The sequence below is a fragment of the Sminthopsis crassicaudata genome, chromosome 2, assembly GCF_048593235.1.
Source record: "Sminthopsis crassicaudata isolate SCR6 chromosome 2, ASM4859323v1, whole genome shotgun sequence".
Classification (NCBI taxonomy): domain Eukaryota; kingdom Metazoa; phylum Chordata; class Mammalia; order Dasyuromorphia; family Dasyuridae; genus Sminthopsis; species Sminthopsis crassicaudata.
The window spans coordinates 537,880,460-537,904,645 of record NC_133618.1 but is presented as its reverse complement, the minus strand read 5'-3'; the positions used below and the strand labels follow the sequence as shown (position 1 = coordinate 537,904,645).

The following is a 24,186-nucleotide window of genomic DNA, read 5'->3' as shown; positions in this document are numbered from 1 at the left end:
AGAGGTACCACACTCCTAAATCCCCATGATGTGAAAGGGATAATTGTAGTTTCTTAATACTTTCAACTTAAAACTTTAAATAAGAAATCAATGAAATAGTCAGAAGTCTGTCTGGTCTATTTACAAAACAGATGAGACAATAATCTGATAACTGTTGAATGTTACATAAGGAACCTCTCCTTGCTTATTTTAATGTTCCCAAAATGTCTGGATTCATTTGAAGCAAATTATTAAGTAAGAAACAGACTATTACAAAGCAACTTCAGGGCCTAATGTTAGTAACAGTACTGTTTAATTTTACACATCTGCTCACTCTAGACTTATGCACAGTTGGGAAATGCAATAGCACACACATTAGATGTGATTAAAAGAAACATTTTTTTAAAAAAGGTATAAACAATGAGAGAAAAAACCAACTCATGTTTTCAATTGTTGTATCACATCTGTTACTAAGGTTTTATTTGTTTTTTTTTTCTTTTTTTAATCCTAGTGATTCCAGATTTCTTCCTAAATCTATGCTTTACAGACTAAAATGTCCACTCATTTTTTATTCTATAAAAATTGTACAAGTTAAATGAAACTTCAAAATAAATTTCTACTTAACACTGTTATTGCTGCCATGAGGCCAGTTAAATGAATGGTCAGATGAATAGAATACTGACTGGACTTGAGTTCAAGTTTGGCCTCAGATATTAGCTATCTGTGACCTGAACAAGTTACTTAACTTTTCTGCCTCAGTTTCCTCATCTGTGAAATGGGAATAATAATAGCACCTTACTCTCAGAGTTATTGTGAAGATCAAATAAGGAAAGAATTGTAAAGTATTTTACACAAACCTGGCACAGATTAAGTTCTATCTAAATATTAGCTATTATCATTATCATCCTTTTTTTTGAGTGGGCAGCTGATATAAAAATATACATTAGGGAATTTTGGCTGGGGTGATTTAAATACAATATTTTCTCTGTAAATGTATGTATGTATACATGTAGGTGGACATATGTACATATCCAATGTCAGTAGATGGGAAAAATATGAAAAGTTTATATTATCTTTATTTGTAGATGATATTATTTATATTCTATGAATTTCATAGAGGTTATCCAATACTCATAGCCTCCTTCGTTCCCCAAATAGATATTTTGGGTTTATTCTAATTAACCTAGTAATCAATTCTTATTGTCATATTAATTTTAGAAGTAAAAAATAGATTAAGACAAAAAAGTGGTTCTATAGAATAGTAATAACCTGAATTCCATAAAAATACTGTTTTCTTTAGAATCATTGTTAAGGTTAATTTATACTTTATGCCAACAATACAATCTTGTGGGTGGTAGAAACTGCCTATCAGGCGAACTTTTACTGCTATGAAACCAAATAATCCTCTGAGAATCTTTCTGAGAAATTCAGTGATAATGAAGAAGTTTTAGTTAACTTGCAATTATTGTTGGTTTGTCTTTTTAAAATTAGCAGCCACAAACATAATTTCAGTCTTTTGAAGGTTTCTGGATGATATTTTGTCAGCAGCAACACTTAGATGTGCCATTCTTATTTATTTTAGGAAGGTCATACAGATAATCTGGATTGTTAATCCAGGTGGGTTATTTGATTCTTTTTTTTTTTTTTTTTTTTTTTTTTTTTTGGTACTATTGATATTAGGGAAATATCTATTAATTTTTCCTTTCAGTTGAAATAGGGAACTGAAAAGGTAGCTGTTTTAAGTGGATTTACATGTTGCTATGTCATTTTCTAAGTCAGTTGCCATGTTTTTCTAATTCAGTCTCAGAGGGTCTCTCTTTCTTTGAGTTTGACACCCGTAGGCTAGAGTAATAAACATCAGCTGAAAAGTGCTTCTTCCTGTTTGTAATTGTTGGCTGGTGGTTGCTCTGGCATGGGAGGAAGAATGCTGTAGTTTCTAGAGCTACTGATAACAACTACTATCTTTGTGCCCTCACAACCCAGCAGCCCAACTTTCTTTAATGTGGTAGCAGTGGCATTTCTATGCATTTGCTGTCTGTTCATCTGAGTACACACATGAATCATAGACCTAATAGCCAGCTCTTATTTGAGGGACATATTGCAAGAATCTCTGAAAGGCATCATGGCATAACAAATAGTATGTTGGACTTAGCATCAGGGAGTCCAGGGTCCAAATGCTACCTTTGACATTTACTAATCATAGCATCCTAAACCAATCACTTAACTTCCTGACCTTCAGCCAACTGATAGAATCTGATAATAGAAGAATCACATTTTGTGATTTCTTTCCTTAATATACTGACATTTTGTATCATGGGCATGGGTGCTGCCACCTTAGTAGATGGATTCAGATATTTTTATCCCATTTGCTAGGATAGACATAAATAAGTATGCAGAACTACTAATAGTTGTCCTTTTACTGAACCTTCCTTCTCAGCCTTAGATGAGCTTCTACTGAGAAAAGTCTTGGTCAATTCAAAGTAAAAAAGAGGAAGTACTTTAGCTTCACTTTTTCTTCTCATTTCTCCCCCAGCTTCATTCAGTTTCCTACAAAGTGAAAAATAGGGAATAAAGAAGCATGTGAGAGCAACAGTAAGATTATACGATGATCAATTCTAATGGATGTGGCTCTTTTCAATAGCAAATTGATTCAGGCTAGTTCCAGTGGTTTTGTGATAAAGAGAGCCATCTGCACCCAAAGAGAGACTCTGGAAATTGAGTGTGGATCACAACATAGTATTTTCACTTTTGTTGTTGTTGTTGTTATTTGTTTGCATCTTGTTTTCTTTCTTGTTTTTTTTCCTTTTTAATCTGATTTTTCTTGTGCAGTAATTGTGAAAATATGTATAGAAGAATTGCACATGTTTAACTTATATTGGATTATGCCGTCTAGATGAAGAAGTGGAGGGAAGGAAGGGAGAAAAAAATTTGTAACACAAAGTTTTTTTGCAAGGGTGAATGTTGAAAATAATCTATGCATGTGTTTTGAAAATAAAAAGCTTTTTTAAAAAAGAATCATGGGAGGGGGAAATAATATATCATGGTCTAGCAGTGTTCCCTTCTGGGATTTCAGTTTTAAATAATCACCAGTGTGTGTATACATATTTTTATCTATCTAGACAGAGTAATAAATTAGAATGCAGTTGCACTGTTATTTCCCAGTGTTGAAGAGTGATCAGCTGTAGAAATAAATGTGCTATGATAATAAAACCTACTAAATATGTTTATAGGTTTAGCTTTAAGTTTCTTGACCTGTACATTTAAACTTCCACCTTCAAGATTTAAAAACCTATGGTTCTTATTGAGAAGTAGAAACTCCCAGACATCCTAGAAGATCCTGCTAAAGAATTTTAGTCAGAAACTTACTCTATATTGAGAAGTTATTATCATGCCTGTTAATATTTGTAGTTTCTATTGTTCATATTTAATAACTTGGAGTCTACAAAAAAAGATTAAAGATACCATTTTATTTACCAAAAAGCCTCATTTAATTTTCTCCTTGATTTAAAAAGAAAAAAAAAAAGAAAGATGTAGCTTTTAAGATCAGTTCAATCAGGCAATTAAAGATCAGAGCTTTTAAGATCAGCTCAGGCAATTAAATAGGTAATGTAGTTGTTATATACACTTTTGCTGGGCAAGCTCATTGCAGCACTTTCTTTAAAATGCAGCGACTCATTTTTACTGTCTTTAAATGAATCATGATCAACATTCTAGCAGTACATGTACCAATACCAAATTACAAAGGATTCTTCAAGCCAGATTGCTGTTTTTGAAATGGGGAATACTATGGGGGAGGTACTATAAGAAGAAAATGGAAAAGAGGCCTCAATTAAATTAAAACTATCTTTATACCCCTTCCAATTATCACATTGATGTTTTATATAACTTTGTCTTTAATATTTTAGAGATAAAACTATCAATAGCATCATATTTCTTTTTAATTTTTTTATGGTATTCCTAGTTGTACTTTGGAACATAGTTTCATGGAACATAAGTTGGGAAATGTTCTAAGCTTTTTCACCCAAAATCTTAATTTTAGTTTCTTAAGTCTCCTCTAATGTGAATTTTACTATCCTGTTAAATGTTTCCCCTATAATCCAGGAAGAAAAGAGGAATTTATTGTATGTTTTTTGGAGCACAGGAAACAAAGTTTAAGAAATGAGGGTGTGTTTGGTTACATGATAAAAAGACTATTTCCCATATTTAAATGGTTTCCTTCTCCAAAAATAGGCTCAATATGATGGATCATTATGGTAAAGAATTGTCTCTGGGGTCTTAATATTTAATCTACTACTGGAGAACCTAAGCCATGTTTTTATTACCACTTTTGTTATAAATCAAAATCCAATTCATGGTAAAGAATACTAGCTCTGAAGCCAAAATTCTCTCTCTAGCATGTATCACCTTTGTGACCTTGGGGCAAACTACTTCATCTCCCGAGGTCTTATTTTCTTCATTAGAAAAATGAAGCATTGACTAGATGACCTCTGAGCATCCTTCCAACTCTAGAGCTATGCACTACTATTAAAAAGTTATATTTAAATGAAAGCATATCTCACAGGTTCTTTTTGAAAAGATGATTAGAGTAGGAGTAGTTTTACATGTCCCAAAAGTCAGGTGAAACTTATCATAAAACCTTAGGTTATCTTACTTTACAATGCTCAGAATGAGTGCAAGCAGAATACACTAAAAATAATTGTAGGTTTGTATCAATATTTGTCAGAGAAGATAAATAGGAAGTTCTATATAGTATTTAACAAGACACTCAAAACTAAATCAGCATAAGTATCTTAATACTTAGTGACTTCCTTGTAAAGGTGAGTAGGGGGAAAGCTGATGAAACTTTATGAAGTACAACATTAAGAAAATCTAAAGAAACATCTGTATCATGAATATTTTCATTAAGAAGCAAGTTGGGCACTAACTAGCCTCCTTTAAAAAAATGAAATTTACTTCTAACAAAAAGAAATTAATCGTTACCCCTGTGGGAGTTATTTCATACTTAGCCTGTGGTCACATTAGTGATTCATTAGGTCATAGGTCAGTGTTGACTCCAAATAAGAAAGGATAAAAATGACAAGAAGACACTGGAAAAATAGCTTCAAACTAACTTATTTAAGCAAGTAGTTATCTCCTGAAGTACAGAGAAACAGGAAAAGATCAGTTGTCACAAAAGAGGAGTCTAATGAATATAAAGAATCATTTTAACAACATGACTAGAAAAAAATCAAGAAATTACTTTAGTCAGTAGAATCTCTCTTTGCCAAGCAAAGGCATGGTAACCATGGGCAACACTATATTAGAGTACAAGTTTACTTGCAAAACAGTATGGAGGAGAATGACAGTATAAGCAATGTCTTTTTACAAGGTAGTAATAAACATTTCAGGCAAAAATTAGTCTACAAACAAGTTGGTATAAAATCCAACTAAGCTAGATTATTCTGAGAGCAGTTGTAGAGAAAACTGGGAGAATAGTAGAAAAAAATGAAGCAGGTTATTGTGCCAACATTTCTATGATCACCTATTTTCACTGGCAACAATAATGGAACTCCCATATTTGGATTCTCATGCCTTAGTATGTAATAAACTGTGAGAAGGTAGCAATGTCACTTAAGAAATTAGGAAGAAATTGGTGCTCTCAGAGAATTTTAAAGTCTTAAAAGTCAGTTTTCAGGTTATATGAAAGAAGTGAAGATGCCAAAGAATGGAAAAGATCACAAATGGTACTTTCTTTTTTGCAACTTCCTCTTCTAGCTCCCTAAAGATCAAGAAGCCATCAATGAATACTGACCCACATGTTAACTTCCTCATCCCTAGATTATCTTTTTGAGAACAGTCTATGTATGCGTAAGACATCTCTTTTACCAGAACATGCAAAGGAGCAAACAGGTTTTCACAGCTAGATTTCTACCTGGCCACAATTTTAATCACATGATTTACTGGCAAGAATAGAGACTTTAATAAGATTCCACTATCATTTGCTCATTTTGAAAAATAGACATTTGACATAAAATACCGCCTTAAAGATGCTCTAAAAATAAACTGTTACAAACCCCAGTGAAAGTTGGAGTACTGGTACTGATGGACCTAGTTTGTTGTTCAGTCATGTCCGACTCTTCATAACCCTATAGACTCCTAGCACACCAGGTCCTTCTATTTATTATCCCTTGAAGACTGTCCAGGTTCATGTTCACTATTTCCATGACACACTCCTTCTGATTTTAGAAAGAATACACCATATTAGACAGAATCTTAATTTAAGGACTTTCATCATAACCTTATACCAAATATATTATATCAGGCAGGTCACAACCTTCTTCCCTTGTAAACTCTCCATCCTTATGATTACTCTCAGGCTACTCCCTCTGTTGTCATACCAACTTTTATATTGCAATTTTATCTCCAGAACATGCTACCGTTGGACACTCTAATCATAAGTGTCCAATCTAGAACAAAGCACATGCATTAAATAATTCCTTACATGCTATTGGACTTGAAGCCCCCATCAGCCTCCTGGACTATCTTATCAACATACACTAAACTATCTCTGAATCTACTTTCTGATGTTAAGTATCTCTTTGAAGAACTTCAGACATCTCTTTTCCCTTAGCTCCCTTTTCATGACAAGATACAAAGATGTAATTTTATACAATAGGGACCACCTATCTTTTCTATTCTCCCTCATAGCCCAACAGTAAACCAAATTATCTGACAATATCTTTCCTCCAAGGCTTGTTTTTCCCTTTCTCTTTTTGAGGGTGAGAGTTGCCCTTCCTTAAATGCTTCAAAGAAAAAATTGCCTAACTCCTGTTGGGCTGGTGAGACTATCCTGAAAAGAAGCACTACCTTGTCTTAGAGCTTCCTTGTCTGGAATTTCTGCAACATTCTTTTTCTCGGTTCTTCCTTCTGCCTCTCTTTCAAAGAGCTGAGGAGTGCTAAGGGCCACCTCGTTCTATCTGCCAACCCCCAAAAAAGGACTGGATTTTAAAATTCTGTCCGTCACACCTGCTTCCCCTCACATGTAAGGGCCCTCCTCAGGGCTGTCCTTTCCAGCCCATGTTTTTCATCATAGGAATCATAGAAAATATACATTGGTTGTCTTCTGAATACTTTCTGACAAAATAGCATTAATTTAGATATGGTAAGGATAGTACTAACTAGGCAGAAAAAGGAAGAACAGAAGATTCAGTATGGCTCTGTTCTTGGGAGACTTCAGATGGGACTCTTTTCCTCAAAACTCTCCTGTCTTCTTACATACTCTCCATCTGAATCTTTTGCCGGTAACAATGGCAGTCATATGATCTGGAATTTCATTGAAAATACAGGCCACAATTTCTCCTATGGTGGCAATTACCTGCCTATGCCAAGTGGTTTCTAGGTACACTGGTCCTTCTGTTGATCTTCCCATCTTGGCCAACTTGGGATTCACTTGGCTAAGCAGATCTATCAGACCTAACAAATTATCTCTGGCAAAATACTTATTAGGAAATCTTAGAATGCATCTCTCAAAACCTTTCTTTAAAATTATTTCTTTTCAGATTCAGATGGTAAAATTTCATGTAAAAGTCTCATCCCCTAAGTGATGCTTAGTATTAAAGCTAAAGTATAATGTCTCTTGAGGAAAACTAAATCACACCTAAAACTCAAATTAGTAGTTCCCCAGTGATCTATCTTCCATCAAGTCAAGTGCATTTCTGTCTAGATTCCCAATTACAAAAGCCCCTTTGGTTGCAAGGATGAGTAGTTGGCACTGCCCCTCAAAAGCTAGGGCCTTGTCTAGCTTCCTCTAAGAAATAGAGCGTGTGGTTATTGTCTCCTGTGGTTTAGTAAAACAGTAAGTATCATCTGTCTGGAGCAATATTTTTGTCCCAGGAGCTTAGCTGAAAAGTCTGGAGCTCATAGGTTTGTACTATCTCACTAATGCATCCAAAGTAACAGAATGAGGAGTTCCTGCTTTTGCTGTGTTGCTGTTGAATCAATCACATGCTCAATATCTCTTTCAACCCTCAATCATGACTCCTCCCCTATCTTCTCAGGCATGTAGCTTCAGAAACAAACCAGAAGGAGTTTAAAAGCCACACTGGACAGAATCTGTTCTCCCAGGGTATCCCAAGCATATGTTAAAAATCATACAAGATACCATGACAGATGTAACCACGGGAATAACCATGTTCAATATCAAGTGAGGCATAAAACAGAAAAATATTCACCTAAGATATTCATCAGTGTTGGGGAGGAATAGAACCCAAATAAAAGAGGGATTCCCTATTGATGGCGAGATTCACCAGATGTTCCTATTTGTGGATAATATTGTGCAAGTTGCCTAGATCACTACAGGGCCTTCTTTATGAAATCCATGATCATTCAAAAGAGATTAGCTATCCACTTTGGAAAAACAAAGTGATGAAAAATGCATATTACCAATCATGACATGCAAGTTGAACAGGCAGCCCACTGAGTTCAGCCATCGGTATATAGGTCTTGAACGAACACTGCAGATGGCCTACAAAATGGGCCCAGAATTGAATTGGAGATGAAAATTGGACAGAATTGCATTTGAGAAATTATACAATGCTTTCAGTGAACCCATGCTGCTTACTACTTATAGAAGTTTATTTTTTTTAATGTCAGTACTCTTGCAAAACTACATCATGTCTTTAGATTGTCAGGCATCATAATCTTAGAAGAATCAAAATTGCCAATTACCCATAGGGTTATAGAAAAATGTACACCTCCCTGGAGGTCTTCAAGTAAAGACTGAATGACCATTTATATGGTATGTTGTAGAATGTATTGTTTCAACGTTTGAAAGCTATTGAGGTTCCTTCCAACTCTATGATTGTGATCCCAAGTAAAAATCCTACAGTGTTTTACCAATTATCATATACACACAATAAGAGGCATCAAAATTATCAAGGAAATGTGTGAAGAGAAAAAAGTTGGACTGCTGGGGACCAAAAGTGAGTTTATACCTATAGGGGCTTTTCTAGGGTTATTCCCCAAGTTTACATTCACTCTTGCAAGTTGGGTCTCCAGGAGACTGCCAGCCTTATATTGTAAGGATAATTCTATCATAATCTACTTAGCAAAGGCATTTACCAGGGTGGTTTAATTTTTAAAAAAAAAAAAAAAAGGATATAAGACATTTCCACCTGATCCCCACTAAACCTGGGGTAGCAAAGGGGTAACTGACAACTCATGGCCATGGAAGACCCTCCTTTTATAGAGTTCCCACCCAACTTTTGGGGGTCAGTGCATCTGTCATGTTTCACTCCAACTTTGTAAAGCTGCCTAATTTCTCTGGAGATTCTTTTTCCACATTCATCAGTCCTTGGGATGTCTGATCCCAGTGTTTCCTCCACTGTCAGCCAATGCTTCTTCAATGGATGCAATATCATGTTTTTTGCAGACCTTGAAGGACATTCAGAATTTTAAAAATTCTGTGAATTAAGATTCACAAGGTACCTAGATATTTCCATCTCAGAATATCCATTTGCCTAAGAGCAAGAAAGGAGAGAGAGGTACCCATATCCTTATAGCTACATAGAGACTGGGTAAGAGACAAGGAAATTGCCTCTTCCCCTCCTTCTTGAGACCAATTTAAAATAGTCAACATAATTCAGAACTAAAAAACAAGAGGGCTCCCAGACTTCAGTAGAGTGCTTTTTTAAAGTAAATTTTGAACCATCAGATCTTGTGGCTCAGAAGTTCTTCATCACAAGCTCTTGTATGACTGCAAGTAGGCTCCCTGCAAGTTTTCAATTGTTTATAAGTCATATTGACATGGAGTGACCTTGAAAGTTACACTAATAGAATTTAAGTTCTGGACACTATATAGTAATGGAATGAACATTGAATCTGGGATAAAAAAACCTGGCAGTAGCCCATTTGACTATGGGCAAGTTATTTCCCCCTCTCTAAACCTCAGTTTCGCTATAGATAAAATAAGTTTGATGGATTAGATGACAATCTCTAAGTTCCAAGCTGAGAGATAGACTTTAGGCACACAAGGACCAGCCTGCCTAAGAGATACACTCCTAAAAGGTTAGCTACAATTGGGTATTGAATATTTTTAGCCAGAGCAATTTAAGAAAAGTCTTTTAAAATGCGGAAGGTTTGCAAATTTGTATTGATAGGAGTAACCACGCATGAAATCATAATTTTAAAAATTATCACTAATATTACTGTTTTTACAACTAACCAATTATTGACATCATATTTTTAACTTTTGAAGATACTAAAACTTAGTGTATTAGAAAAAATTAGAGAAAAAGAGATACACTGGCATCCAATGTCCAACTATGTAGAAACTACTAGAAAATATAAGCCATGGGTTTCACTATTTAATTTTCTAAAAAAGTTCTATACCATTTCCGAAAAACTTTAGTGAATTTGCCTAGTTGAATAATTGTCTAGTATTAATTTTTATGATGTTATATGAATAGTTAGCAGCTGACAAACCAGTTATCCAGTTGAAATTTACTGCTATAATAAAATCTGGTTTATTTGTCATTCTTTCAATTGGAAATGCTTTGGAATTTCAGTTACAAATAATTGACGTTGCATACAGATAATTGACATTTATAATAAAAACCCTAAGGCATCTGCATCCTGGATTATAAAAAAATTAACATATATTACGTATAGTTCTATTGTTAAGTATATTTCATCACACCTTAAGTTTTTCAAAATTGGTAAGCAATGCATGTAAATATAGTACATTTCTATTAGAATACTCCATTCCTAAACCAAATAAGAGTATTTGTACCTTCCATTTCTGGGTTAGAATTAGTAAATATTTTCTTTAATACCAAACTTGAAATGAAATCACATTAGGAAAGGGTTATTAAAATTGGCTCAGGAATTCCATAATGATTAGCTGCTGTGGAAAAACTGTCCTTATTAAAAGGCACGTGTCTGAGTCCTCCAAGCATGGCACCTACTGACTGTGGATAAAAACAAAGGAAATGAACAATGAGGAAGTCTGTTAGGCCAGATCAGACATTATAGCAAACATTGCAGCTTAACTTCAAAACATGCGTGCCACTAATGAGGTGATAGCCCTGCATATTAATAAACCTAAAGCTCTAGTCATAACCATCATTACCCACAGCTCTAGTCATAACCATCATTACCCACATTTCTGCAAGTGGACTTGATATTTATAACTATTTTTTCTAATATAAGAGCTTTCATTTTTTTTTTTTTTTGAGAATTGTGGTTGATAGCTAAAGCATAGACCAAACATTTTTATTTAGAAAAGCATAGACTTAGGATTTTTAGTACATCTTTGTATTAGGAATTCCATGGTCCAATCTTATCTTGCTTCTTCATAAATCTAACTTCCATTTAGAATAATCATAAATGCCAAAAAACCAATGATACTACGTTAGTGTATTGGAAATGCATCAGTACCTCATTGCTTCCTGAAAAAGGGGGGGGGGGGAGGGTCAAGAGAAACCCAGTCTCCTGGGCAATTTTAAAAAAAAAACTATTTTACATGGTAACAACAAAATTATACAATGATCAATTCTGATGGACATGACTCTTTTCAACAATGAGGTGATTCAAATCAGTTCCAATTGTTCAATGATGAAGTGAGCCATCTACACTCTGAGAGAGAACTATGGGAACTCAGTGTGGACCACAACATAGCATTTCCACTCTTTCTGTTATTATTTGCTTGCATTTTTGTTTTCCTTCTCAGTTTTTTTTTCTAGATCCGATTTTTCTTGTGTATTAAGATAACTATATATATATGTATATATATATATATATGTATATATGTATATATATATATATGATTTAACATATACTTTAGCATATTTAACATGTATTAGACTACTTGCCATCTAAGGGGGGGAGGGAAAAAACCATAAGCAGGGTTTCACCTCATACTCAGGCAAAAATAAAGCAGACCAGCAGACAATGTTAGAGGGGATATAAAAAAATCAGGTACACCCATACTGCTGGGAAAGCTGCTCATTGGCCTAACTGTTGTGGGGAAAAAAAATTGTAGTTATTCAAGAAGCATCTCTAAATTGTTACTATTTTTGAAGGAGATATCTCTCTTATGAAAATATACCCTAAGATGGTCACTCAATGCAGGAAAGTCCCATATATACCAAAGCATTCAGAGCAGTACTTTTTTATTGTAGCACAATATAAAAGCAACAATAACTAAACAAAACCTCCTAAAGACATCTCTGGTTCAAAGAATATTAACAGTTTAGTAATTTTTTTTTCCTAATGGGATACTGATGTATCTTTCTACAGTATGCTTTCCACAGCTTCTAGAAGTAGGTACTTATTAGCTGGGAAATGGCTATATAAATTATGTTACATTAATGGAATTAAGCTGAATTTTGAGAACCATGTGAAGACATTTAACTGATACAAAATGAAAAAAACAGAACCAGAAAAACAGCATATACAGTAATGCTAATAATGCAAATGAAACTAACATTAAAAAGCAAATGAATTCTGATTAATTTGAGCATCAGTCCTGGTCCTAGAGATCCAATGATGAGACACATTTCCCTCCTTTCAGTAGGAATGGGAGGAAAAAGGGAGGAACTATAGATTCAAAATTTTATATTCACTGTCAGATATGGTTATCCATGTAAAAAGAAAAAGAGTTAATAAAATGAAGGTTCTTGAGGGAAGAATATTGCAAGAAATGATTGATACAAAAAGCAGTAGAATCAGTTATTCTAAAGAAAAGAACACACTACAATATTTTTTCTGCCACTCGTGACCCCCATGACAGGCTTTCAGATACTTGAAGGCAAATCCCTTGCCTCACCTAAATTTTCTCTCTGGGGTGAATATGGCATTACCTCAGAACTCTTTACTATCCTATTTGCCATCTTTTGGGACAAGTCAGTAAGTTCTCTTCCTAAAATAAAAATTACTGCCCAGGGTGGAGTTCTGTTGGACAATTATTACCTTTTTTTTAGACAAGATTGCATATCACACCTTTAGTCATTGAGGCTGCAATCTACTAAAACCTCTAGATCTTTTTTTTTTTTTTTTTTTTTTTTTTTTTAAGGGAAGCTGTTAGTTAATGCATGCCTTTTCTCATCTTGTTCTTTGAAGTTGATCTTCTTGAATCTAAAAATGATAACTTTTTTTTTGTCTTTCAGTACATGTTTTTTTTTTTGTCAAATTCAGTACATGTTTTAACTTGTCAAGATCTTTTGGAATACTAACTCTGTTATCTCATGCGTTACTTTTCCTCTCAACTTTGTGTTCTTTATAAATTTTATAAATAGCTATGTATTTCATTATTATCCAAGTCATTGACAGAAATATTAAACATCAAAAGACCAAGCATGGATGTATTTAGCATTGCATTAAAGATAACCTTCTAGGCTGACATTAAACCATTAATAACTACTCTTTGATGTCTTAACTTTCAAGCTGATTAACCTGATTATAATCTTTTCAATGAGAAGAACAAATCTGCTGTTAAAACCTAGGTCTAGTAGCAGTGTAATAAGAAAAGAAAATTAGATTATCTAGCATGTTTTTCCCTCTAACATCTAAGTTATTGGATTTTTTTAAAGCTTTTTATTTTCAAAACATATGCATAGTTTTCAATATTCGCCCTTGCAAAACCTTGCTTTCCAAATGTTTTACTCCCTGCTTTCCCTCCACCCCTTTCCCTAGATAGTAAGTAATCCAATATTTGTTAAATGTGTAATTCTTCTATACTTATTTCCATAATTATCATGCTGCACAACAAAAATCAGCTCAAAAAAGGGAAAAAAGTGAGAAAAAAAAAAAAAAACAAGCAAACAACAACACAAAAAAAATGAAAATAGTATGTGATCCACACTCAGTCCCCACAGTCCCCTGTCTGGATGTAGATGGCTCTCTTCATCACATTGGAACTGGCCTTAATTATCTCTCTGTTGAAAAGACTCACGTCCATTAGAATTGATCATCGCATAATTTTGTTATTGCTGTGTACAGTGTTTTCTTGGTTGTACTCACTTCAATCAGCATCAGTCCATGTAAGTCTCTCTAGGCCTCTCTGAAATCATCCTGCTGATTGTTTCACAGAACAATAATATTCCATAACATTCCTGTACCATAACTTATTCAGCCATTCCCCAACTGATGAGCATCCATTCACTTTCCAGTTCCTAGCCATTACAAAAAGGGCTGCCACAAACATTTTTGCACATGTGGGTCCTTTCCCCTCTTTTATTATTTCTTTGGATAGAGGCCCAATAGTAACATTTTGGATCAAAGGATATTCACAGTTTGATAGCCCTTTGGGCATAGTAGCAAATTGCTCTCTAGAATGGTTGGATCTGTTCACAGCTCCACCAACAATGTATCAGTGTCCCAGTTTTCCCACATCCCCTCCAACATTCATCATTATTTTTTCCTGTCATCTTAAGCCAATCTAAGAGGTGTGTAGTGGTATCTCAGAGTTGTCTTAATTTGCATTTTTCTGACAGTGAATTAGAGCATTTTTTCATATGACTAGAAATGGTTTTAATTTCTTCATTTGAAAATTGTCTTAATATCCTTTAATCATTTTATATTAGATTTTTCTTTTTTAAAAAAGATTTGGGTACAGATTTGGGGTTGGGGGGAGAGGTGCTGCTTATTACCCTCTTGGTAATAAAGGTCCAGGATCATTCAATTGTGGACCTTATAGTCTCCCAGGTTTATATGATTCTTGAAGAAATGTTAATAGCCCTCTTTGTGTACCTATGCCAACATAGACCAGAAAAATGACTCACTGAATTTTTTCAGAATTCCTCAATCAGGTCTAGTGCATTTCCTAGATCTTCCTAAAAGGAGGTGTTGTGGGGGGAGTACTCAGCTCTACTTCTGCTATTCTGCCATCTTGATTCCTCCCGCCTTTTTTTCATCCCTATTTTACAGATAGGAAAACAAGTTAAGAGAGGTTAAGTGGACTTACCTTGGGTCACACAAATACTGAGTATTTAAGATAGAATTTTAACTCAGGCTTCTGTCCTTAATGGAAATGAAGTCCTTAGGAGATGCAGAGTTGTCATTGTCCTCAGTCATTTAGCACCCTGACAGCTACATCTACTCTGTTTTACTCGCTGCCTTTTTCATTTCTTTGAGTCCTCCATTTCAGGGCCTTCTTTTCCTGCTGTTCCTCCTCATCCTCATATCCTTTAACTATTACCCCCCCTCCTTTGACTTGAGTTCTCCTCCACCTTCTCAAGTTCATGATTGTTGCTACTCAGTTGTTTTAATTATGCCTGACTCTTCATCACCCCATTTTGGGTTTTCTTGGCAATGATACTGAAGTGCTTTGGTATCTCCTTCCCCAGCTCACTTTACAGATGAGGAAACTAAGGCAAACATGATTAAGGGACTTGCCTAGGGTCAACCTGCTACTTAAGTATCTGAGGCTGGATTTGAATTTAGGAAGATGAATCTTGCTGACTCCAGGCTTAGTGCTCTCTCTATACTGTGTCCCCTAGCTGCTTTCTCCTACCTTTCCCCATCCCCAAATTCACTCCTTGACCTTTGTCACAGAATTCCAGAGCCTCCATATCACTTCCACAATTTCTTCTAAATTTCTTCCTTCAGTGCAGATCCTTTTTTACCCCTTCTTCCATGTAAGAAGTTTAATGTATGAAAATTCAGCCTTATAGAAACTAATATTTTACTATTTGACTTTTGACTTTTTAAATATCTTAACTTATTTGAATGATTTGAAGTGTGGAATAATTTTTAAAAACCAGAGAAACAGATAATGGCTGTATAAATTATCACATCTTAAAGGAATCATCAAAAATTGGCTAAATGTAGTGACATGGTAACCAGAATTATTGGTACTTCCCTTTCTTGTCCTCTTGACACAAAAATCATTGTCCAGACTACTTTTCTACTTTGGCAAAAATTTCAAAGAGAACATTGTTCCTGGTGCTTCAGAAAAAAAACAAAAACGCATTTATTTAAAGGAAGTACTGGTGATGGGAACATAATGACCCTTTTTTACTCTTATTTAAAAGCCCTTTAAATATTATCTTCTAAATGTAAATATTAATCACATACCAGTATTGTAATAGATCATAATTCATGAACATTTATGTTAAAAAAAAAAAAGACACCCCATTAGCTGAGGTAAACAAACTAGTTTAATGACTCTAGATTGTTGGTTTTTCCCCAGCACTAAATACAGGAAAGAATGTCTGGGAATTAAGGTTCCTCCCCCATATTGGTCATCTCCTTGCCTCAGGAGATCTCTGGGGATTTCTATGTTTATCATAATGAATCTTAAAAGAAAAGAAGCCTGCATCTTATCACTTTAAAACTGATTTTTAAAGAAAAATGTGATTATTCATCTTACAGTACGTAATTTGTTTTCAGTTAACTGCTTGTGTACTAGTGTTCTGGTTAAGAAGGCAAAGTTATGCAGAATTTTTTCCCCCATGCCAGAGATGATTTGACATAATCATTAGGGGGAAGCTGTGGACCCCGGATACCAAAGAGACTACAGAGGTCAAGAGAAACCATATTTCTATTCTCAACACTCTCATATTTATAGCCATGAAATTAGGTTAAAATGAATATGAAGGGCTATATTGAGATAGAAAGAAGTAGGTATGCAGCATGTGGAAATGGGAAAAAGCAAAAAAAAAAAAAAAAAAAAAAAGGCACCTGTTTGCCTTTGAGAAGTCATCTAAGGAATAGCTCTATTCCTAAGGGTTCCGCTCAAATAGTTAGCTGAAATTTCGAGTTCAAGTATTCTACAAAGTAGCGTGGAGTTTTCTGCTCCCCAGCCTTTATGAGGCTGTTACTTTGAGTGGAAGTCTGAAAGGAGACACTCAGCAAAATTGTATATCAGGCTCTTATTTTAAATTTTGATCACTGGTTAGAGAACAAGCCAATGATGGAGAAGGGAGTGATTTGGAGAGAATTAACATGTTGCTATTCAGTTGTTTCAGTCTTGTCCAATTCTTCATGACCCCATTTGGGATTTTCTTGGCAAAGTAGTTTGTCATTTTCTTCTCCAGATCAGTTTATAGATGGGGAAACTGAGGCAAACAGGGTTAAATGACTAGGACTGGATGGTTTTAATGACTGCTGCTTTATAATGCAGTTTTAGGTCTGATGTGGATATGCCACTATCCTTTGCATTTTTTCTTCATTATTTCGCTTGAAATTCGCTTTTGTTTTTCCAAATAAATTTTGTTATTTTTTTCTAGCTTTATAAAGTAATTTTTGGCAGTTTGATTGGTATGGCACTGAATAAGGAGATTAATTTAGACATAATAGCTCGGCTTATCCATGAGCAATTGATATTTTTTCTAATTGTTTAGATCTGACTTTATTTGCACAAAAAATGTTTTGTAATTGTTTTCATAGTTCCTGCATTTTTCTTGGCAGGTAGATTCCCAGATAGTTTATATTGCCTGCAGTTAATTTAAATAGAATTTTTCTTTCTATTTCCTATTACGGTGCCTTGTTGGTTAATATGTAGAAATGCCTATGGTTTGTGTGGGTTTATTTTATATTTTGTGGCTTTGTTAAAATTGTTAATTGTTTCAAATAGTTTTTAAGTTGATTCTCTAAATATGTCATCATACCAATATATCATATCATCTGTAAAGAGTGATAGTGTTGTTTCCTCATTGTTTACTTTTATTTCTTCAATTTCTTTTTCTTTTCTTGTTGCTAAAGCTAACATTTCTAGTACAATATTGAATAATAGTGATGATCATAGGCATCCTTGTTTCATCCCTGATCTTATTGGGAATGCTTCTAGCTTATCTCCAATTTGGAAGGACTGCTTCATCTATTTTTCCAAATAGTTTATGTAGTATTGAATTTAATTATTTTTAGGGAGTTCATTGCTGGCTTCTTCAGTTTCCTTTTGTAAAAGAAGTTCATTTAAGAATTTTATTTCCTCATCTGAACAATTTATATTTTTGAAAATATTCATCCATTCCAATTAGATTGTCAGATTTGTTCATACGCAATTAGGCAAAATAATTCTTAATTAGCTTTAATTTCCTTTTCATTGTTGACTAAGTTTACCCTTTTCATTTTTGATGCTGGTAATTTGGTTTTCTTTTTCTAATCAAATTAACCAAAGACTTGTGTATTTTTTTTTTCCATAAAACCAACTCTTACTTTTGTTCATTAGTTCAGTAGTTTTCTTACTTTCAATTTTATTAATCTCTCCTTTGATTTTTCAGAATTTCTAATTTGGTATTTAATTAGGGATTTTAAATTTGTTTTTTTTCCTAGAGTTCTTAGTTCTATGTCCAATTCACTGATCTCCTCTCTATTTTATTCATGTAAGCACTTTGAATTATAAAGTTTCCCTAAGATCTGCTTTTATGCATCCTGTAAATTTTGGTTATGTTTTCTCATTATTGTCATTCTGTAAGATAAAATTGTTGATTGTTTCTATGGTTTGTTGTTTTATCCACCCATTCTTTAGGATTAAATTGTTTAATTTCCAATTAATTTTTGGCCTTTTTTACCATGGCCCAATATATTGTATGTAATTTTTCATGATCTAAAAAAGAAGCATTTAATATTTCTGCCTTTCTGCATTTGATCATGAGTTTTTATATCCTAATAGTCAGTTTTTCTGTAGGTGCTATGTACTGCTGAGAAAAAGCTATGTTACTTTCTATCCCCATTCAGTTTTTTCCAAAAGTCTATAATATCTAAGTTTTCTAAGATTCTATTCATCTCTTTAACTTCTTTTTATTTGTGTTCATTAACTTCTTAGTAGATTTCTCTAGTTCTCAGAAAGAGAGGTTGAGATTGGTAGAGTTTTGCTGTCTGTTTCTTCCTGTAACTGACTTAACTTCTATAAGAATTTGGCTGCTATACAACTTGGTACATATATGTTTAGTATTGATAGTACTTCATGGTATATAGTACCTTTTAGCATGGTGTAGTTTCCTTCCTTTTCCTTTTAATTAGTTCTATTTTTGCTTTTGCTTCATCTGAATCAGGATCATTACCTCTGCTTTTTTTTTTTTTTTTATCTCAACTAAAGCATAATATATTCTTCTCTACCTTTTTACCTTTACTCCATGTGTATCTGTTTCAGATGTGTATCTTGTAAACAACTTGTAAACATGTTTTAATCCACTCTTATCTGCTTCCATTTTATGGGAGGGTTCATTTCATTCACATTCACAGTTATGATTATCAGCTGTGTATTTCCCTCCATCCTATTTTCTCCCTTGTTTATATATGTTTTTTTTCTCTTTCCATCTTACCCCTCTTTACCAGAGTTTTGTTTCTGACCACTCCCTCCCTCAATCTGACCTCCCTTCTATCACCCCACTTCCTTTCTCTTACTGCTTTTTCCTATGGTTTTTGCCCTTCCTTGTTTCCAACTCCTTCCTTTTCTTTCCCTTTTCCCTTCCTGCTTCTCTATAGAATAAGATAAATTTCTATATCCAACTGAGTGTGTATGTCATTCCCACTTTGAACCAGATCTAATGAAATTAATCTTCAGACAGTGCTTATCCCCTCTCCCCCCTTTCCTTCCACTATGATAGGTCTTTAATGCTTCTTCATGTGGTCCAATTTACTCCACTTTACTTCCCCTTTCCTTTTGTCCCAGTATAATCCTTTTTCCATATCTGAGTGTTTTTTCCTCTTATATCATCACATCAAAATCAACTTCTGCCTACTTTCTATGTATACTCCTTCTAACTACCCTAAGATAGTTCTCAAGAGTTACAAGTATCATCCTCCCATGTAGAAATGTAAACAGTTTAATCTCTAAAAAAACATGATTATTTTTTTCTTTTCTGTTTACCTTTAAATGCTTCTCTTAAGCCTTATATTTGAAGATTAAATTTTCTGTTTAGTTCTGGTCTTTTAATCAGAAATGATTGAAAGTCCCTCTACTTTGTTGAAGGTTCTTCTCCCCTAAAAGATTATGTTTAATCCTATCTATAATATTCTGAAAAAGACATCCCCACAAATTATTTAATGGGAATACATAGTAGAAAACATCAATTCTGGTGAACCACTCTTTTGGAAAGAGAAGATTAGCTTTCTCTAAACTAATAAGCTTAGCTTTCAGGTAGAAGTGGCTCATCTTTTGAGATAAGTGGAAGAAAAACAGGCAAGGGCAACTTTAATTTATTTGTTTGTTCATTCATTCATTCATTAATGCAAGAAAACTGTGCAGATGCCTAATAAAGAAGGCTAGTATGGACTTTTCTCCAGTTGTAGCTTCATCTCTCAGCTAGTTTTAGCCTTCAATGACAATATACAAAGCATCACCAACTCTTTTCCTCTAAAAACCCTGCTCCTCATGAAGCTTTACTAAAAATCATAGGCATTCACCCATGCCATTAAGTGATACTTGTCCAGCCCAAGTTCCAGGTGCCAGTTTTTTCTTTTTTTCTCTCTTTTTTCTTTCTCTCTTTCTCTCTTTCCTTCTTTCTTTCTTTTCTTTTTTTCTTTCTATGTTCCTTCTTTCTCTCTCTCAATCTTTAGGGGAAATAGTAGAACTTTATTTGTCATCCAGTCTGTGTGTGGTTCCTGCCCAATCAGAAGTTAAAATAATCTTGACTAAAAAGAAAATTCCAGATAATTTTCAGTATTCCTTTAGATCATAGAATTTGACATGATCTAATCTAATTCATTTATTTTCCAAATGAATAAATCAAGCCCAGAGAGGCAAAGTGATTTGTCTATAATCATTTAACTGAAACTAAAACACAGTTCTCTTAATTCCTCATCCAATGTTCTTTGACCCTATTCTATAATTCTGAAAATGGAACAAGAGAAGTGAGGACTAGATTCTTAGGCCTTTTTTACAATGTTTTCCAGGCCTATAAGCTTTAAAATCATGTCTGTTTTTTACAGTCTCAAGAGCAGAACATTATTATCCCTACACTAAACTATTTCATAAGATGCTGAAGACAGCAAATGTCATTTAGAATTTTTAATTATGCTTCTTATTTTTATTTAAGGCACTTAAAAGAATAGTTGGGTGACCTGCTCTTTATTATGTGATAGAATGATTAGACTGAATTTTATATTGCATTATAGTTTTCCTTTAAGTGCATTCCTGTTGTGCATGGATGAATTTGTAATGTAAAATGTCAGCATATTCTATATTTAATTGTACCTGCTGTTTTACTTCATTAGAGTACAGTCCCTGAGAAATAACTAGATAGATATATTGGATGGTGTCTTTTCATAAGACAATTACCCGTAATGAACAGGACTGATGAAGGGCTCTGGCCGTTGTACTGCTGTTTGTGGTCACTAGGAGGGGAGACCTGCTGGTGTTTCCTCCAGCTCTAGTTAAGCTGAGAATGGCTTCCTGGATTCAGAACAGTTAATATACATGTTTTTATTGATTTTTCAGAAGGGAAAAAGTCAAGGAGAAGAGCTTCAGTCTCTATTCACTGTCATCTCACATCAGAGCCAGACCATTCTCTGAAACTAAGTTATTCACTTGTTTGTTTTACTTCTCAGAGAACTCAGGATCTTAAAACCAGTGTAAAATAAGACATTGAAGGATAAAGCAGAGTTCACTTAGAAGCAGCAGAAATTATAGATGATACCAAGCATCTGAATATTCAGATTAATATACTCAGTAGGGAGTTTGTGAGCTGTATGACAGTTTAGGAAAGAAGAAAATCAAGCTTGTTCTGTTGCTTTCATTTTCTGAGAAAAGAGAGAAAACAGGTTGAACTACAGAGGCAAAATTTTTCCCAGAGTTAAATTCTGTCAAGGATAGTCATTAACTAAGTTGACAATGCCTCCAACTATGGTTTCATAAAAAGCTTTTATTTATCTGTTTTTAAATCCATTGGCAACAAGCCAAAATGTGACTCCAGGGATAGCCACCCACTTTGACCTTTATTTGTGTCTGTAGCAGGGGCTGGTTGGTGGGCGGTGCTGCCTTTTGTGAAGTGTTCCAAAGTTAGCTTTTATTAGTGAGCTTCAGCATGATCCTGTTTATGTGGGTTTTTAATGGTTAATTGATGTAATCCAAATAAAAATACAGCTTCCATCATGAGACCATTAAGTGTGAAAATTTGGGTTGTATCTACATGATGTCAATTTCACAGTCAATTTGGTCAGTGCAGTGAAAGAGATCCATCAGTCCAGCCATAACCTCCATCAAGCCAGTTATTTGGTATTATTTGGACCAACAGTTTTTCACTTTCAAACCAGTTATTGGTGGTACATGTACAGATGTAGGCCTAGTTGTATTGGAGAAAGAATCTTAAATCACTTATTATTATTATCTTTAAAGCACATGCTTTATACCAAGAGAAAATGAACATATCAAAACACTGCCACAGAGTAGTCATAAAGTATGTTATAATAGAAGTTATTGGTCTAGAGCTCTAAGGGACATCAGAGCCCATCTAATCATAGGACCTGGCTTCAGATACTAGTCTTGCTATTGGTAAGTGCTACCCGTGGGGTTTGGGGCAAATCATTTTTCATCTCTGGCTCTCAGCTTTCTCATCTCATTGGTTTAAATTTGATCAGGGTTCCTAACTTAGAGTATGCAAATTTGTGATTTAAATAAAAAGTTTTTTGATAACTACTAATTGGTTTCCTTTTGTAATCCTTTCTATTTTATTTTATGCATTTAAAAACATTCTGAGCAGTTAAGAATCTTTGGATTAGATTATTCCTAAGAGCCTTCCCAGCTATTTAAAAAAAAAAAAAAAAAAAGCATAAACCTATTTAATTTAGGATCTAATAATTAAGGTCTTAATTAAAGAGTCCTTTGTTTGAGACAAAAAAGAAAAGAAAGTTACCACAGTAGCCCACAGAAAGTAGCAGCAAGACAAAAATGAATGAAAAACATAACAGGATTCTTAGGGCTGCTTTCCATTCAATTATTACCAAACTATTTTAAAAAGCCACCTGTTGTTTTCTTCAGAATGATAGAAGATCCTATTTGTCAAAGTTCCTTTCTCTAGCTTTCCTTTCTCTCTTCCCAGATGTTTTCTTGATAATCTTCTAAGCATTGCAAATTATTGGCCAGAACTGCCTCAAACCACCTGTTATCTGCTTGCTCTGTCACTGCTGTAACTCGAAGATTCATTATCCCATTCATCACTGGAAAGCTCAGCTTACTGTGAAATCTCACTGAAGGAGTGGGAAAATATTGTGACACAAGGCAAGTGTTGTGATTGGGTAATTGTTGACTCTTCAGCGATCCCAACTGAATAGCTCTTGTCATTTAGGAGAAATCTTTAGCAGCCTGTATTCAGGTAAAACAGGCTGAAATACGACTTCACTTAACACCTGCCCCTGTCAGATTCCTCCTGTCTTCCAAGGACATTGTGAAAGTATGACCAACCCAGGGGAATTTCTGCTTTTTTTTTTTTAAAGAAGCCGTATCTGCTCTGATTATCGTAGCCCAATAAAGAACAAAAATGTTGGCTATTTTTGAATCATGATGTTATTCTTTTCACTTTTTATCAGAACTCATTTTTCCCAATCACCCTCTAAGGTCCAGTTCAAATGGTACCTCCTTTGGATAAGCTTCCCTTATGGACCTCCAGGGAGGAGTGATCCAATTGTACTGTTCATCTGTCTTTCTGTCTTATCTTGTATTAAACTGATATGCATGTGTTATTTCTTATTCTTCTGTCTTAAGTGGTAAGCCCTTTGAGGGCAGAGCTGTGTTTTAGTCATCATTGTGTCACCTTCAGCACCTAGAATATTACCTTTTATGTTGTAGGCTTTCATAGTAAATCTTTGAGATGAATGGAAAGGAATTTTCCTAGTCAGATTTATCAGCTGTTTAGGTATGACAGGTTTAGCTGCTGTGAGCCATTTAAGCCAATATCCAATTTGAAATTATGTGATTCTGTAGGTAAGGCTTTAGCTAGAATCTGGTCTAACTTTTATTTTAAATATATAGACTGAGACTCAGAAAAATTCAGGGCCATGTACAAGGTTCCATTTAGTAATAGAACCAGAACTGAAAGCCAGTTCTCCTAACTCTCCCACTGCTCTATGGTAACAAAGAGCATATAACAATCTCAAATCCTCAGAGAAAGAGAAAACTAAATTGTGCTCTTTCAACTTTACCTTATATCATGTTGTTGAATGTAAATAAGTATCCATATTATGCACTAAAATTTCTTGTTTTTATAGAAAATATTTTGTGTTTAGTTTATATAGGGGGGAAAAAAACCCACTAATGCCTGGTTTCTCTGTCTCTTATTTTTATTTTTT

The 24,186-nt window shown here is 34.3% G+C and overlaps 1 protein-coding gene across 5 annotated transcripts in view; it reads left to right on the top strand.

Moving 5' to 3' along the window:
- Positions 1-24,186, top strand: part of MAP2K5 (mitogen-activated protein kinase kinase 5) — a 305,505-nt gene that overhangs the window by 165,815 nt on the left and 115,504 nt on the right. The window lies entirely within an intron of this gene.